Source organism: Pseudonaja textilis, chromosome 7, assembly GCF_049901715.1.
Source record: "Pseudonaja textilis isolate UNSWEBS1 chromosome 7, rPseTex1.2, whole genome shotgun sequence".
Taxonomy (NCBI): domain Eukaryota; kingdom Metazoa; phylum Chordata; class Lepidosauria; order Squamata; family Elapidae; genus Pseudonaja; species Pseudonaja textilis.
In genome coordinates, this window is record NC_141996.1 from 58,843,571 (window position 1) to 58,858,408 (window position 14,838).

Here is a 14,838-nt window from a genome sequence, read left to right on the forward strand (position 1 = left end):
TCAGTGCAGCATCCCCATAATCATATGATCAAAATTCAGATGCTTGGCAACTGGTTCATATTTATGACCGTTGCTGTGCCCAAAGATTCAGTTATCAACTTCTGTAACCTTTGGACAAGCAAGTTCAATGGAGAAACCAGATTCACTTAACAACCAGGTTACTAACTTTTCAGTGAAATGATTTCCTGAACAACTGTGGCAAGAAAGGTTGTAAAATGGAGCAAAACTCTCAACAAATGTCTCACTTAATGACAGAAATTTTGGGCTCCATTATGGTCGTAAGTCAAGGACTACATCTAATTGGCTTTTTTTCTTTGTTGACATTTTTAAAATATACAATAAAGAGTATATAATCAGATTTATTTTATTAGCATTTGTTTCTTAGCCCTGCAAACTCTTGTTACTGATCTATACTGTTGTTTGATGTGTATATTAATAGGATTAGAATGGTAATTTGGCTCAGCTACTGAAAATTTAGCTAAGCTTAATTAACAACCTACTAAACTACAATTTGCGTGTCTTTCTGTGTGAATCATTTTTACATTTGAAAAAAGTACTATTGCATTTGCCCTAAGCTAAGCTTAGAGCAGCTCATATATCTATATAGGCCATCTAAAGAATAGTAAATAACCTTTCAGCATCTGAGGCTATACTTTGCGTGGGTAGTGTTGTACTACCACAGGCAATGTGGTAAAGTACCTATCATTGAAGTAATAGGACAAGGATTTCTGAAGGATAAAGTTTGAAAACTTGTGGAGGTGACAGTGTTGTCATTGTTTTGGCATGTTAAATTTAAATCATGTATGCTCAATTATAGGACTGACATGTATTACATAAAGAATTGGATAGATTCTTCCAGATCAAACTCTGTTCTGAGTTTCTTACCAACTTCTCTTGACCTTGGTCATAGGCCATGCCATATGACCATATTCATATGACTGTAGTCCAATACATCTGGATAACACTATGCTGTTGGAAGCTGAATGCAGTACATTTATGTTTAGTACAAGATTGCTTTACCTTTCAACATCATCATACAAATATATAATTTTAGTGTTCAAGAGCTGGTGAAAGGAGAGAAAGAGGTGGAAGAAGAATGAACCTAAGGATACCATGGGATAGAAAAGATATTTGTGGGGAAAGGCTTCTACTTTAGATCATCAGATATTGGCCGTCAGGTAATTATGCCTACACAATTTGTTTATTGAAGATTGTTAAATAAATAATAAGAGAAGCTAGCATTCTATTAAGTCACAGGTGTCAAACCCATGGTGTCACATTGCCATCACTTGACTTATCATGACTTTTTTCCCTTATGCGGAGCTGGAATGGGCATGGCCTGTGTATGACGCATCTGGCCCGTGGGCCGCCAGTTTAACACCCCTGTATTAAGTAAAGAAAACTGCCCTTTTTTCTTAAAGAGATTACAGCCAGAAAGAGAAGGCACATTAAAGCAAATCTAGATGAAGGAAATGAGACAGGACAGTAGGATTATGTAATGCAATTCTTCTATGGGATCTACACTGGCTAATTCTTCAAATCTTCTTTACTGCTGCATATTCTTCAATACTGTTTAAGTAGTGCAAATTCAACATTTAGCCTTTGTACTGAACCGAGGCTGAGACATGGATATTGTCTTGATGCAAAATGCACCAATGCAATCTTCAAATGCATATGAAATACAATAATTACAGCAGCAGAGTCCCCAGGTTCTCACTACTTTCATCAGAATGAAAAAAGCAAAATTGCAGCATTGTTTCACAAGCTCCTTCTCTTGGGTGGGTGGAATGTCCTAATCCACATAGAAAAGGAGCAGGGTTTGTATCATGACATTGCAATGCTGCTTGTATCACCACAAATCCCCTTATCCTCCTCTAAAAATGCAACAGATTACCAGAATTATTAGGCAGTTTTTAATAACATTAATCAGAATATGTTTTTTGAATTGAAACCATTATTCCATTATCTGCATTCTAGATCTTGGCTTTTTGTATGAAATTTTCTTTAATGGTTGAAGACTATGTCAAATGCCTCTGAATTCCATAGATCAGGGGTGTCAAACTCAAGGCCCGGGGGCCAGATCCAGCCCATGGGTGCTTAGATCTCACCTGCAGGGCCATCCTGGAAATAGCAAAGGACCGGCCCACAGTGCCTCTGCCACCAAAAACAGCTTGCGAGGGTTGCACATGTCCCCCAGAGCTCTGTTTTTGCTGGCAGAGGGTTGCAGGAGGCCATCTCAGCCAAAAACAGAGCACAAGAGCCTGTTTTTGCTGTCAGAGTGCTTGGGCCACCACAGGGCGCCCCCCGACATAAGTGATGTCATGCTGGACACGCCTAGCCTGACCATGCCCATCCTGGCCCCTGAGGTCAAATACAACCCTGATGTGGCCCTCAATGAAATTGAATTTGACATCCCTGCCATAAATTAATCATATTGTGTGATGAAATGCTTCCTTTTTGTTTTAAATCTCTTTCAAATCAGCTTCACTGGTTAACTGCTCATCCTACAATTTAATAGAGAAGGGAGAAAGGGGGAACACTCATTATCCTATTTCTTTATGTCATGCATGATTTTACACAACGTAATTATGTTCATATTCAGTCACCCTTTTTCCCAAGCTAAATAATCTCAAACATATCAGCCTTTTCTTATAGTAAGCATGTTTGAGACCCTAATAAGGCTTTTTGGATTTTTTGTGCTTTGAGTCAGTCTTGACTCCTGGCACTTGCCTGGATTAGTTACTGAAGTTTCCTAGTTAATTACAGATATATGTGTGTGAAGTTATAGGGATTTTGCCTAAATGATCATGATTTTACACTTATATAAATTGAATTGCATTTTCAATTAACTAATAATTCCTCTTGTTTAAAAAAGATCCTCTGAAATATCCTTCATAAATGTTTTTAGTTTGTACCACTATGCATATTTTAATATAATCCACAAATGATGATTGCTTATTGTTAATCTAGGATCACTTACAATCAAGTTCAGAAGCACCAGTCCCAAACAGATCTTTGAGACACTTCATTTTATTGTATTATTTTAATTTATACTCTGCCAATCTCTTTTTTCTACAATTCAAAGTGGCCTGTACAAAGAAAATATTTTTTTAAATAAATTTTATTGATTTTACAATTAAAACAGACCAATAACACATACATAAAAGTAAGAGAGAAAAAGAAAAGAAGAAAGAAAGAAGAAAATAGAAAGAAAAAGATAGAAAACAATTAAAAACATTTTCATCTTCAACAGTTTGTGAGACCTCCTTTTTATCCTTGTTTTATGCCATATACACACACTTAATCCTTACATATATCTGCATATCACTACTATGGATTTATCCTATCCTCTTTTGCCTTTTAGTGTGAAATCTATCTTTGGTCTATCCATTTGTACCAGCAGTTCCAGCTGTTGTAGTATATTGAAGTGTCTTTATTTTTTAATGCCAAGGTTAATTTGTCCATTTCTGCACAACTTGAAATTTTTTGAATAATCATCTCCTCTGATGGAACATGAGGCTGTTTCCAACACTGTGCAAAAGCCAATCTGGCCACTGTCAAAATATGTATTATTATATATTTCACTTTTTTCATATTTGTTTATCAAAGATCCCTAATAGAAAGGACTCTGGTTTGAATTCAATCTGTTCTCTTGTCATTTCCTCCAGCCAATTTCTAATTTTCTGCCAATATTTTTGAGCTTCTGTACAGGACCACCACATATGGAAGAAAGTTCCCTCTTTTTTTTGCATTTCCAGCAATTCGGACTCATATTGGGGTGCATCTTCGCTAATCTCAAAGGAGGAAGGTGCCATCTATAAAACATTTTAAGGCATTTTCTTTGTATGCTACCGATTTTGTAATTTTATTAGTTCTACCCCAGACCTTTTCCCATTCTGTTATGGTGATACTACGTCCTATATTCCTACTCCAGGCTATCATGTTCCCTTTTACAATTTCTTCTTCTAATTCTACTTCTAATAAATAATTATAAAATTTTGTTATATTTTTTTTGCCTGATCCTAATAAAATTTTATCCAGTTGCTAGAGTTTATTGTTAATTCCAAATTCTTTCTTGTCCTGTTTATATCTACTTTGAATCTGAAGATATGCCCACTGATCAATTTTTAATCCCCGATCTTGAAGTTCTTGCCATGATTTCAGATTTCCTTGTGTATCCAATAGGTCCTTATATTTAATCATTTTAGTTATATCCAGATTATTTGGGTGAATCATCGCCTCCATTGTTGAGATCCAAATTGGTATTTTTAAATAGTGTTTTTTCCATATTTTCTTCCAATTAGTCAATAATGAATCTCTGATTAGGTGTCTGTTAAAAATATTTCTGGCTAGTTTTCCCAACATCCCATAAAAAAGCATGCCACCCCCTCTGCAAGTCATGGCCTTCTAAGAATAATATTCTCTTATTGGTTAAATTCACCCATTCCTTCAACGATACTAAAGAGGCTGCACTATAATACAACTCCCAATCTGGAAGTGCCAGCCCTCCCCTGCTCTTCATATCCTGCATTGCCTTTAAGTTTATTCTAGGTTTTTTCCCTTGCCAGATGAATTTTACAGTTATTTTATTAAGTTCTTTAAAAAAAAATCATGTACTTTGATGGGGATTGTCTGAATTATATAGAGGAATTTTGGAAGAATATTCATTTTAATAGCAGTGATCCTGCCTAATGAAAGTTGCAGCTTGCCCCCTGTTTCTAAATCCTTCTTTACCTGTTGCATCAATTTATCATAATTATTTTCCTTAAGTGTCTTGCAATGTGCTGTCAACCATATTCCTAAGTATTTAACTTTCTTTATCACTTGTATTCTCATCACTTCTTCTAGTTCTAATTTCTGTTTTTCTGTTAAATTTTTGGTCATTAATTTTGTTTTCTTCCTATTAATTTTTAGTCCTGCTACTGCTCCAAATTGTTCTGATTAATTCATCAATTTTTGTCCTCTTTCTATTGGTTCTTCAATGAAAAAAAATCATATCATCCACAAACGCTTGCAACTTATATTCTTCTTTCTTAACCTTTAATCCTTTTATGTCTGGGTTCTGTCTAATTCATGTTAATAATGCTTCTAGTGATAATATGAAGAGCAGGGGTGAGAGTGGGCAGCCCTGTCTGACTCCTTTTTCTATTTTTATTGGGTGGGTATATTCCCCATTTATTTACCTGTTGTGTATCATAAATGGTTGTTATAATATTTTCAAATTTGGTGCCTAAATTCATATTATAAATTTTTTGGATTAAAAATTTCCAATTTAAATTATTGAAGGCCTTCTCTGCGTCTAAAAACTTAAGTGCAATTTGTTTTTCGGGGTGGGCTTCGTAAAATTCTAAAACATCTAATACTATTCTTAAGTTATTCCTTATTTGTCTGGTTGGGAAAAATCCATTTTGGTCTTCATGTATATGCTCATTTAACATTCTTTTTAGTCTACTTGCTATAATAGAAGTAAATATTTTGTAATCAGTATTTAACAATGAAATCGGCCTATAATTTTGTATATATCAGGGATCCGAATCCTCCTTTGGGATCAGTGAAATCAATGCCCCCCTCCATGAGTCCGGCATCCTGGCTGCCAATAAGACGTCATTAAAAACTTCCACCATAAGAGGTCCTATTTGTTCTGCTGTTGCCTTGTACAGCTCCCCTGGGATCCCATCTGGTCCTGGGATTTGTTGTTTTTCTGGTTCTCTATTGCTGATTTCAATTCGAACCAAGTAATGTCTTTGTTTAATAATTCTTCCATTTCTTCCCCAATTGCTTTATCCTTCATTTCATCTAAGTAGTTTCTTATCCTATCTTTGTTAACTTCTTCCTTTTTAAATAACTCTTCAAAATACTTATGGGCAATTTCTTTTTTGTGTTCTACCTCCTGTTGTATATCCCCCTTTCCATCTATTAGCTGGTATATCAATCTCTTTTCTTTCCTTTTTTAAAAGTCTGTATGATAGCCATCTCTCTGGCTTATTGGCATGCTCAAAATGAGTTTGTCTAGTTGTATTCAAATTTATAATCATTCTCTCTTGTTCAATTCAATTCAATTTATGTTTAGTTATTGTTATCTGATTTTGCAATTTTGAATCCTTTGGGGTATTCTGTAATTGAGTTTCTAATTCCTTTATTTTTTGTTGTAATTTGTTTTGCTGGGCGTATTTTTCCTTATTCCTCTTGGCATTATAAGAGATTGTTATACCTCTTATTACTGCCTTCATTGTATCCCAAATGTTTTGTTTCGTAGTTGCGCCATTATCATTTTCCTTTAAAAAATAGTTTAATTCCTCCTTGAGTTTGTTGGTATATTCTTTTTCTCTTATTAACTGAGTATTTAACGTCCATCTTTTCTTGGGTTTTTCTCTACCCTTCCATATTATCTGAATTGGATTGTGATCTCCCCATTCATTGGGTAAAATTTCAATCCCTTTTATCTCATTTGCTATTTCCCCATTCATCCATGCCATATCAATTCGTGTCCATATTTGATGAGGATTTGAATAGAATGTAAATTGTTTTTCCTCGGGATGTAATCTTCTCCATATGTCAATCAAATTTAACTCCTTCATCATTTCCATACATATCTTGGGAAGCTCTCTCTTTTTCCCTTTGTTCCTTCCCCCATTACTGTGGTCTTTTTGATAACCAGCAATAGAATTAAAGTCCCGTATAATACAAATATTTCTTTTTTTCCAATCCTACTATTTTTCCAGAAAGATGCTTAAAAAACTCTTTTTGATCTCCATTCGGGGTGTAGATTATCACAAAGAGAATTGGGATGGCATTAATCCAGATCTGCAAAACCAGAGTTTTTCCCTCAGAATCCGACCATATTAAATCTGCTTTCAAATCCTCTTTAACATATACTGCAATCCCTTTCTTTTTACCTGCATCTGCTGGTGCAGTGAATAGCTTCCCTAATTTCGGACATTCTAAGTATTTTTCTTCTGTTTTCTTTATATGAGTTTCTTATAGACATACTATATCAGCATTTTGTTTGATTAGTTTGGCTATTATCCTTTTCCTTTTTGTCGTCAAATTTAAACCATTTATATTAATTGATAGTAGTTTCTTTTCTTCTTCCATTTAATTAGTTCTGTTTCACTCTTTGTCTTGTAATGGCTCTGGTCTCTCCTTGTGCCTGAAGATGTGTCCTACTTTCTTCTCTCTCCTGTTGTAATTGAGTATTTCCTTGATTTCCTAAAGTTCCATCTCTGTTCTTATGATAGCCTTGATCTTCCTGAGAGTTCGTTTCCAGTTCATCCTTACTGCTCTGATCTTCCGGGCCTACCAATGGCTGATAAAATTCCTGGGCCTTTTCCATGGAGTCTATTTTGATTTTCCTTTCATCCCAAGAAACTAACATCCCCTCTGGGATTAACCATTTAAATACAATTCTTTCTGATTTTGGTAAGCTGCTAAAAATTTATAATCTCATCTTTGTTCTCTTACTCTTCTTGGTATTTGTTTGAGAACCAAGACTTCTTTGCCTTTATACGTGATTGTTTCATCTCTTGACATCCTATATATGATATCCCGGACACTCCTTCTCGCAAATCATATATGGACTTCTCTTGGGCATTTGTGGCATCTCGCATAATTAGTGCTACCCCGGTAAACTTAATCAAACTCCCTTAAGATGTCATCTTTATCCTTTTCCAATAGTCCAGCCAATATTCCTGCCATTAGTTGTTCCAAGTCTTCTTCTTTAGATTCCACTACATTTTGGAATCTCAAGTATGTAGCAGCCTTATCCATCTCTAGGTAGACCAGTGAGTCCTCCATTTCTTTACTCACAATCTTTAATTCTTCATCTACCCTTTCTAATTTCCTTTCAGTTTGTTCAGTCCTTTTCTCTACCTCTTTTATTGTTGCTTCATTTTTCTCCAAGGCCTGCTGTAATAATCCAACTTTGTCCTCTACTTTGGAGATATCCACTTTCATTTCTGCTTTTAATTTCCCCATCTCCTCTTTTAGTTCATTGATATCTGCTCTCATCTCATTATGGTTTTTCATCATTGTTTTTTGCAGCTTCATCATCGATTCCTGTAAAGTCAGCAGAATTCATTGGATGTTGGCATTCGAGATGTTAGCTTGGTTCTCCACTGGTAATGTTTCTTCAATGGTTTTTTGTGCCATGGGCGAAGCTGTTGCCAATGTAGTTTTTAACATCGGAATGACCTTTCTTCCAGTTTTCAGACTTGTTGTGGAAGTCATTTCTTTTAACATTTGTTTCTGCTGTTGTAATATATTAATTATATTATCCCAAATTAACATTCAGTAATAGAATCTCTATATTAGGATTGACCGGTATCTAATTACTTAATCTATCTATCTGCTGGATAGCTGTGCTCTTAGCTGGTTACTGGAGTATAAGTTCTTATAGATAAAAATATTACTACTGTATTATTTTAAATCCAAATTCACATATATAATTTTGTAAGGTCTCAATGCTCAGCCTCTATACATAACTTCATGTAATTTATATATATATATATATTTATATATATATATATATATATATATATTCCAAATCCAACTATATTTAAATATTATAAATAAATATATGTATTATCTAACCTTATTTTAAATATTCTTAAACACAAACAGTATTACATTCATCCCCAAGTGGATTAATTGTGATCGCACAATGAATTATAATATTAATATATAAAATCCTATAGTTATTAATTAAATAATACTTAATATTCTTACTATTTTCCCTATATATCTAATCAAAGTATAACTGGCACTATTATTAATAAATCAATTAAATCAGTTAATTCAATTATTTAACAATCAATTACAACAATCAATTTTCCTTTCCCCAGTATACATATTTATAATCATTATAAAGAGAGATTGAAGAAGGAGAGATAGTTCATCATAGCGCCGGATGGTGGGGGAATAAAGAAAAAATGAGCAAATGTATACAGGAAAAAGAGGGTAAAGAAGGGGAAAAGGAATTTTGAAGTAAGTTTTTAACTTTCCATCTCTAAGTTTAAGAACTTTTACTCCAAACGCACTAGAAGTGGGGAGGTAAAAAATGCTGAGTAGTGACTGTAATTACACGGTATCTCCACACATTCGGAAGCTTCCACTTTTACTTTTTGTCTTAGCTTTCCTAAGTTCAATTTTCCTGATTTTCTTCAGATGGAACCACCTCCTCAGTTAGATCAGTATGCATCCTGTAGGGCAGTTAAGTGGTTTATATCAGTGATATTGTTACGATAACTTCAGGATTTCTAAGTATCGTTGTGGCGCCACACTGTCTCTGTTCCGTCAGCTCCGATCTTCTTCCCATCTCTGATTTAATAAAGTCTTTCAGCATAAAAATTGAATGAAATAGTCCAAATCCTCCACACTTTCCAGTCACCTTCCAGCCGTTAGTTTCCCTTCTATTATTATCAGTGTGGTATATCTCCCAACCTTGTAAACTTCCCTTTTTACTCGTTATTGTCCTCTATCTTTCTTCTGTCTGCCAAGCCCCTTCACTTTCACTTGTCTCGCATCCACTTTTTGGCTGCTTCCTTTTAGGGCTCTGGACAGACACTTGTAACAGCCTTATAAAAGTCTATAGCATTCCAATCACCCTCTCCGCTGCTAATTTTCTCTGCCACACTCTTCACCAATGATCCCACAAACTGTCACTCACTCGCTTCTTTACATTGGTGGCAGTCCGGACTTCAGAGCCGCCATTGATAGGCAGCTGTTTCTTGCTTGTTGGGCTCTGGAGGGCTCATCTTCGCTGCAGGGGGGTTGCCTTCCTCACAGTGCAACCCAAGTCTCCCCCATGCTGGCGCGAATCTCTCCAGGACTCATGCACCCTCAAAGAATCGCACTAACCACAAAAAGAGATTAACTGAAACCACGGATGTGCTTCTGCATCTCTGTTCATCCTTGCCTTACCACTGGAAGTCTCTAAAATAATTAAAATCAAGACCAGTATTGGAATTAAATAATTGAGATCGGGGTGGGATTCTACTGGTTTGCACCAGTTTGGTAGAACCAGTTGTTATGGTTCCCAGTAGTTTGGAGAACCAGTAAGACGGGCCCCTGGCTGTCCCCAACCTCTCTGCCTGCTCCTCTGTTCCCAGCGCAGTCATTATTTTGCATGTGTGACAATCACTGATGGCATTCTCCCCCTCCCTCCCCCGCCCAGTCACTATTTATAGCGCATGTGCACTATGCTTCCCACATTTTCCCGCCCACTGCCATCACTTCCAGCAACAGTAGCAGCAGCAGCACCAGCCAGCCAGCCAGCCGGCCGGCCGGCCATTGCTGCCTGCTTTCTGCCACCCTGCTTGATCTGGGTGAGTGAGGGCAAGTCCTAATTGTCACTGCCACTAGCTGCCTCACCTGCCCAGCCTCCCAAAATCTGTTTGATAATTGATGAAGCCTCAACAATATCTTCCAAACCAGTTCTTATACTGTTCTTAAAAGTTGAGGATCCAGTTTTCTCACCAATAATTTTCCTTGAACTAGTAGAATTGGAAAGACAAGATGCAGAGACAATATGTTGTTCAGTTATGGAAAGTTTGAATAAAGTTGGGTTTAATAAGAACTATCTAGAGAAACATTTAATTGGATTTTGCTCTGATGGTGCCAATGTTATGCTTGGGAGAAAATCTGGGTAAGCACTAGGATAGCCAAAGACTTTCCAAACATTATAATATGGCACTGCTTAAATCATCATCTGCAACTTGTTTTAGATTATTCTATTAGGAATATTAAGCAAGTAAATCATTTTCAAATCTTTATGGATAAAATATTTTCCATCAATCGAATAAGAACCTAATTGAACTTAACAAAATTTCTGAACAACTTGAGATTGAAATTATAAAGATTGGTAGAGTTTTTGGATCAAGATGGGCTGCCTATAGTTTAAGATCAACCCTAGCTGTGTGGCATGCTTATCCAGTGCTACATCAATTTTTCTGTTCAAATAAAAAATACTCCAGTATGGCTTCCCATCTTGAAAGCACATATTTTCTCACTGATTTGGCCTTGATGATTGATGTCCTAACTGAAATATCTCTTCTTTCTAATGCATTGCAAGCAAGAAACTTAGATATTATAAAAGCTGAAAAACTTGTGGTAAGATCAATTAAATCATTTGAAATGCTTATAAAGGAAAAGGGTGCATATGAAAAAAAGGTTGATGGATTAATTACTTCAGAAATCTTTAAAAATATAAATTTTGTACAAAGTCATCGATTTGTGGGACTTCCTCATGAAAGACTTGTAGAAAGCATTGTAACTAATTTGAAGAAAAGATTGATGGATTGTGAACATTTAAAAACAGGCTTCCAATTTAAAGACACTGATAAATTAAAATTTCTAAATTATTTGGAGCCAGATTATTGGAACATTGAAGAAGTGATGGTTCCATGGAGAACAGCTGAAGAACAATTGGTTGCATTTGGTGAAATTTTAAATTATGAAATAAATATTAATTATTATTGTGATTTCATAGAAAATGTATTAAAAGATTCGGAAAAATATACAATTCCTTGCAGCATTAAAAAGGCTAGAAGATATTATTAGAACTATTGCAGTCAGTTCAGCAGAGGCAGAAAGCGGCTTCTCGCAGATGAACATAATATGTTCAGAGAGCAGAACTCGCCTAATAGTTTCCAATATAACAAACCTCCTGATGATCAATTTAATTGGCTTACCTCTGCAAGAATGGGACCCTGTTCCTATAGTAAAGAAATGGTCATGGCGCATCACACAGCTGAGGATGCTCATGTTAAAACAAAAGAAAACTGTAGCTGAGGATGCTAATAAAAAAGCAATTTGGCAGTACTTTAAATAAGTTTTATTGCTTTTTGTAAAGTTTTGTTGTGTAATAGTTTTTGATTAATATTTTAAAATGTTGTAACAACATAGTTTATTATTTAAACATTAAAGACATGACATAATAAACTACCTTTTGTTTTGGTATATCTTTTTTTTTATACTTAGTCATTAGGGCAAAGAAGTGATGTTGAGTTGGCCATGCCCAGCTGGTCATGTGATCACCAAGCCACGCCTGGCCGGTCTCGTGACCACCAAGCCATGCCCGGCTGGTCACATGACCATCAAGCCACACCCACAAATTAGGCCATGCCCACAGAACCAGTTGTTATGAAATTTTAATCTCACCTCTGATAGAGATGTTTATTCTTCTTCTGCCCTTCCCCCCTCATTATGACAGGCTTTAAGATTGCTAAAGGAAGTGTTTTTTTTCTTAAAGTATTATAGTTTCCAGGACAACATCAGAGAGTCATCCTGCACTTGGTTGGCCTTTACTTACACTGTACTTTGGAAATCATGGCAGTTGCAATCTCTTTAAATAACGTTTGTGTATGCTAAGTATAATGGTCATGATTTCTTATTGATTCTGTAGCAGGTACATCTTTCATCAGAACTCAAAAGAAATCTGACAGCACCTTTTCAAACCAACTAATTTTATTAAAAACTATAAGTTTCATCAGAGGTGTGGAGTGCTAAACCAATTGGGATTTAAATTGGGATGAGGTGGGGTAGAGGGAAAAGAAGGGGTAGACTGGCAGATTATACAACAAATGCAGGTTAAATGTAAGACATATGAGTACAGTCTTCTATCAATTAATAGTTGTTATGTATAAAAAAAAGCATTGTGATTACTGAGACCTCTGAAGTAACCTGAAACTTTTTGACATATTGCTCAGCAATCTCTTGCTTAATTGTGCAATTAAAGTATTTTCCCCCAAAATGGCTAAACATTTTGACATCTGTAATAGAGTGTCATGAGAAGCTGAAATACTCTGATTGTTCTTGCTTTAAGTCATGACCATTAATTCTTTTGCACATACTTTGTACAATGCCAGCTATTCTATTGTAGATGTGTGGCACCTAAAAATTAGTCATTTTGTGATGGCTTGATCATGAATATCTATATAAAGATAACTGAAATTCCCTGTTATTACAGGTACCTGTTCTTGGCATGATTGTATGATTTATTTCAATGTCTCAATTCATTGTCTATTTTTTTAATCAGGTAGTTATTATATATTTCAAAGGGTAATTTACACTGGTTAGATATTGCCACCTATCATTTTTCTTGGAGGAATGTGGTCTTCCAGTGTTTTTGTCCTTTTCAGTTGTGTCCTTCCCTATAATTTCACAATGTTTATATCCAAGAATGAGGTACAAGCAGTAACAGAAGTGGCATCTAGAGTTTGGCATACCCTATATAGTACCTATCCTATTGGCATTTGTAAATCAGTCAGAGAAATGCTGTTGCAGTGAGTGATTAGTCCCTAGAGCATTTTAAGTGATCTATGAGATTTTGCCTACTATTTACTTATTTTTAACAATTTATATAATATATTCCTTTGTGTGACTTTGTTGGAGGTTGCCTAGATTTTTTTATTTGGACATGATATAAATATTATAAATAAATAAATAAATAAATAAATAAATAAATAAATAAATAAATAATAACCAACCAACCAACCAACCCACCAACCCAGTTATTCCTTCCAAATCCACCAGCTATCTATTATATCTACTATAGCTATTGTCTTAATGAAATACTTCAATTCCCGTTATGACTCAAAAGGTTTCTAGAGATTGGCATTATGCATTAAGTTATTTTTCAAATGTTTGTCTCTCCATTCAAATTTGTACAAAAATAGAATAGAAACTTTATTGATTTAGATATCTGACCATATCAAAAGTATAAAACTAATACAGATAATACAGGTAGACATTCACATTAATATCCCACTAAGTAGCAATAGCATTGAAACCTATACACCATTTCACAGTGCTTTACAGCCCTCTCTAAGCCTTTTACAGAGTCAGCATATTGCCTCCAACAATCTGGATCCTCCTTTTACTAATGTTGGAAGAACTGGAGGCTGAATCAACCTTGATTCTGTGAGAATCAAACTGCTGAACTGTTGGCAGTTGGAAGTCAACAGAAGTAGCCTGCATTCTAATCACTGCACCACCATGGTTCTAAGTATTTCTATGAATGTTCCCTTGCCATTCCTGGACTTCGATTTGCTATGTAGCAACCTCAATTTAATTTTCAATTAGCTAGCTATATTTCCTTAATGTCATTACACCAAAATGATCCACAACTGCTGTTTTTATTGTTAAATATTCAATGATGCCTCATAAATATTCAGGTATGCTGTATGTAAAGTGGAGTCTGACATCAGACTCCACTCACTGGTCCAGCCACTGGCAGGAATAACGAAGCCCTGTCAGTGGCTGAAATGTTGGACAGCACCGGCTATAAAAGCTGGCTCTGGCCACGGCTTGTCGCTTTTTTCCTGCGCATTAAAATAAAGAGTTTTTCTACAACCCTCTGGTCCTGTTCCTTCCTTTTTACCCATTTAACACTGGCAACGAAGGTGGAACCTAAGAAAGACAAAGGACCTTGTGGCACCATGGCCATCTTCACCTGACCAGTGGACCCAACAGTTCCAGCCTGATCAGCAAATCGCAATGGCCCACTGATCACTATCCATCCCATTCAAACCTACAAAGGAGAAATGGTCTACGTATATGGGAAGATTCAAATTGAACCTGAAAGTGAATGGACTGCAGACAGCATCCGATGCAAAGAAAAAGGCTTTCTTCCTAACCTACTGTGACTCGAAGCTGTATGAACTGGCAGAAGCCCTCATCATGGAAAAGTTCAAGAACATTGAAGGGACATTTTGACCCAACTCCATCGTATCTGGCGAACCGGCATGATTTCTACATCCAGAGCCAACAAGAAGGGAAGAGCGTCAGTGAATTTGTGGCTGACCTAAGGAGACTTTCAAAGAACTGCAAGTTCGGGAACAC

The 14,838-nt window shown here is 35.8% G+C and overlaps 1 pseudogene; it reads left to right on the top strand.

Moving 5' to 3' along the window:
- The first annotated feature begins 10,465 nt into the window (after positions 1-10,465).
- LOC148125358 (E3 SUMO-protein ligase KIAA1586 pseudogene) lies at positions 10,466-11,787 on the top strand (annotated as a pseudogene).
- Positions 11,788-14,838: the final 3,051 nt, after the last annotated feature.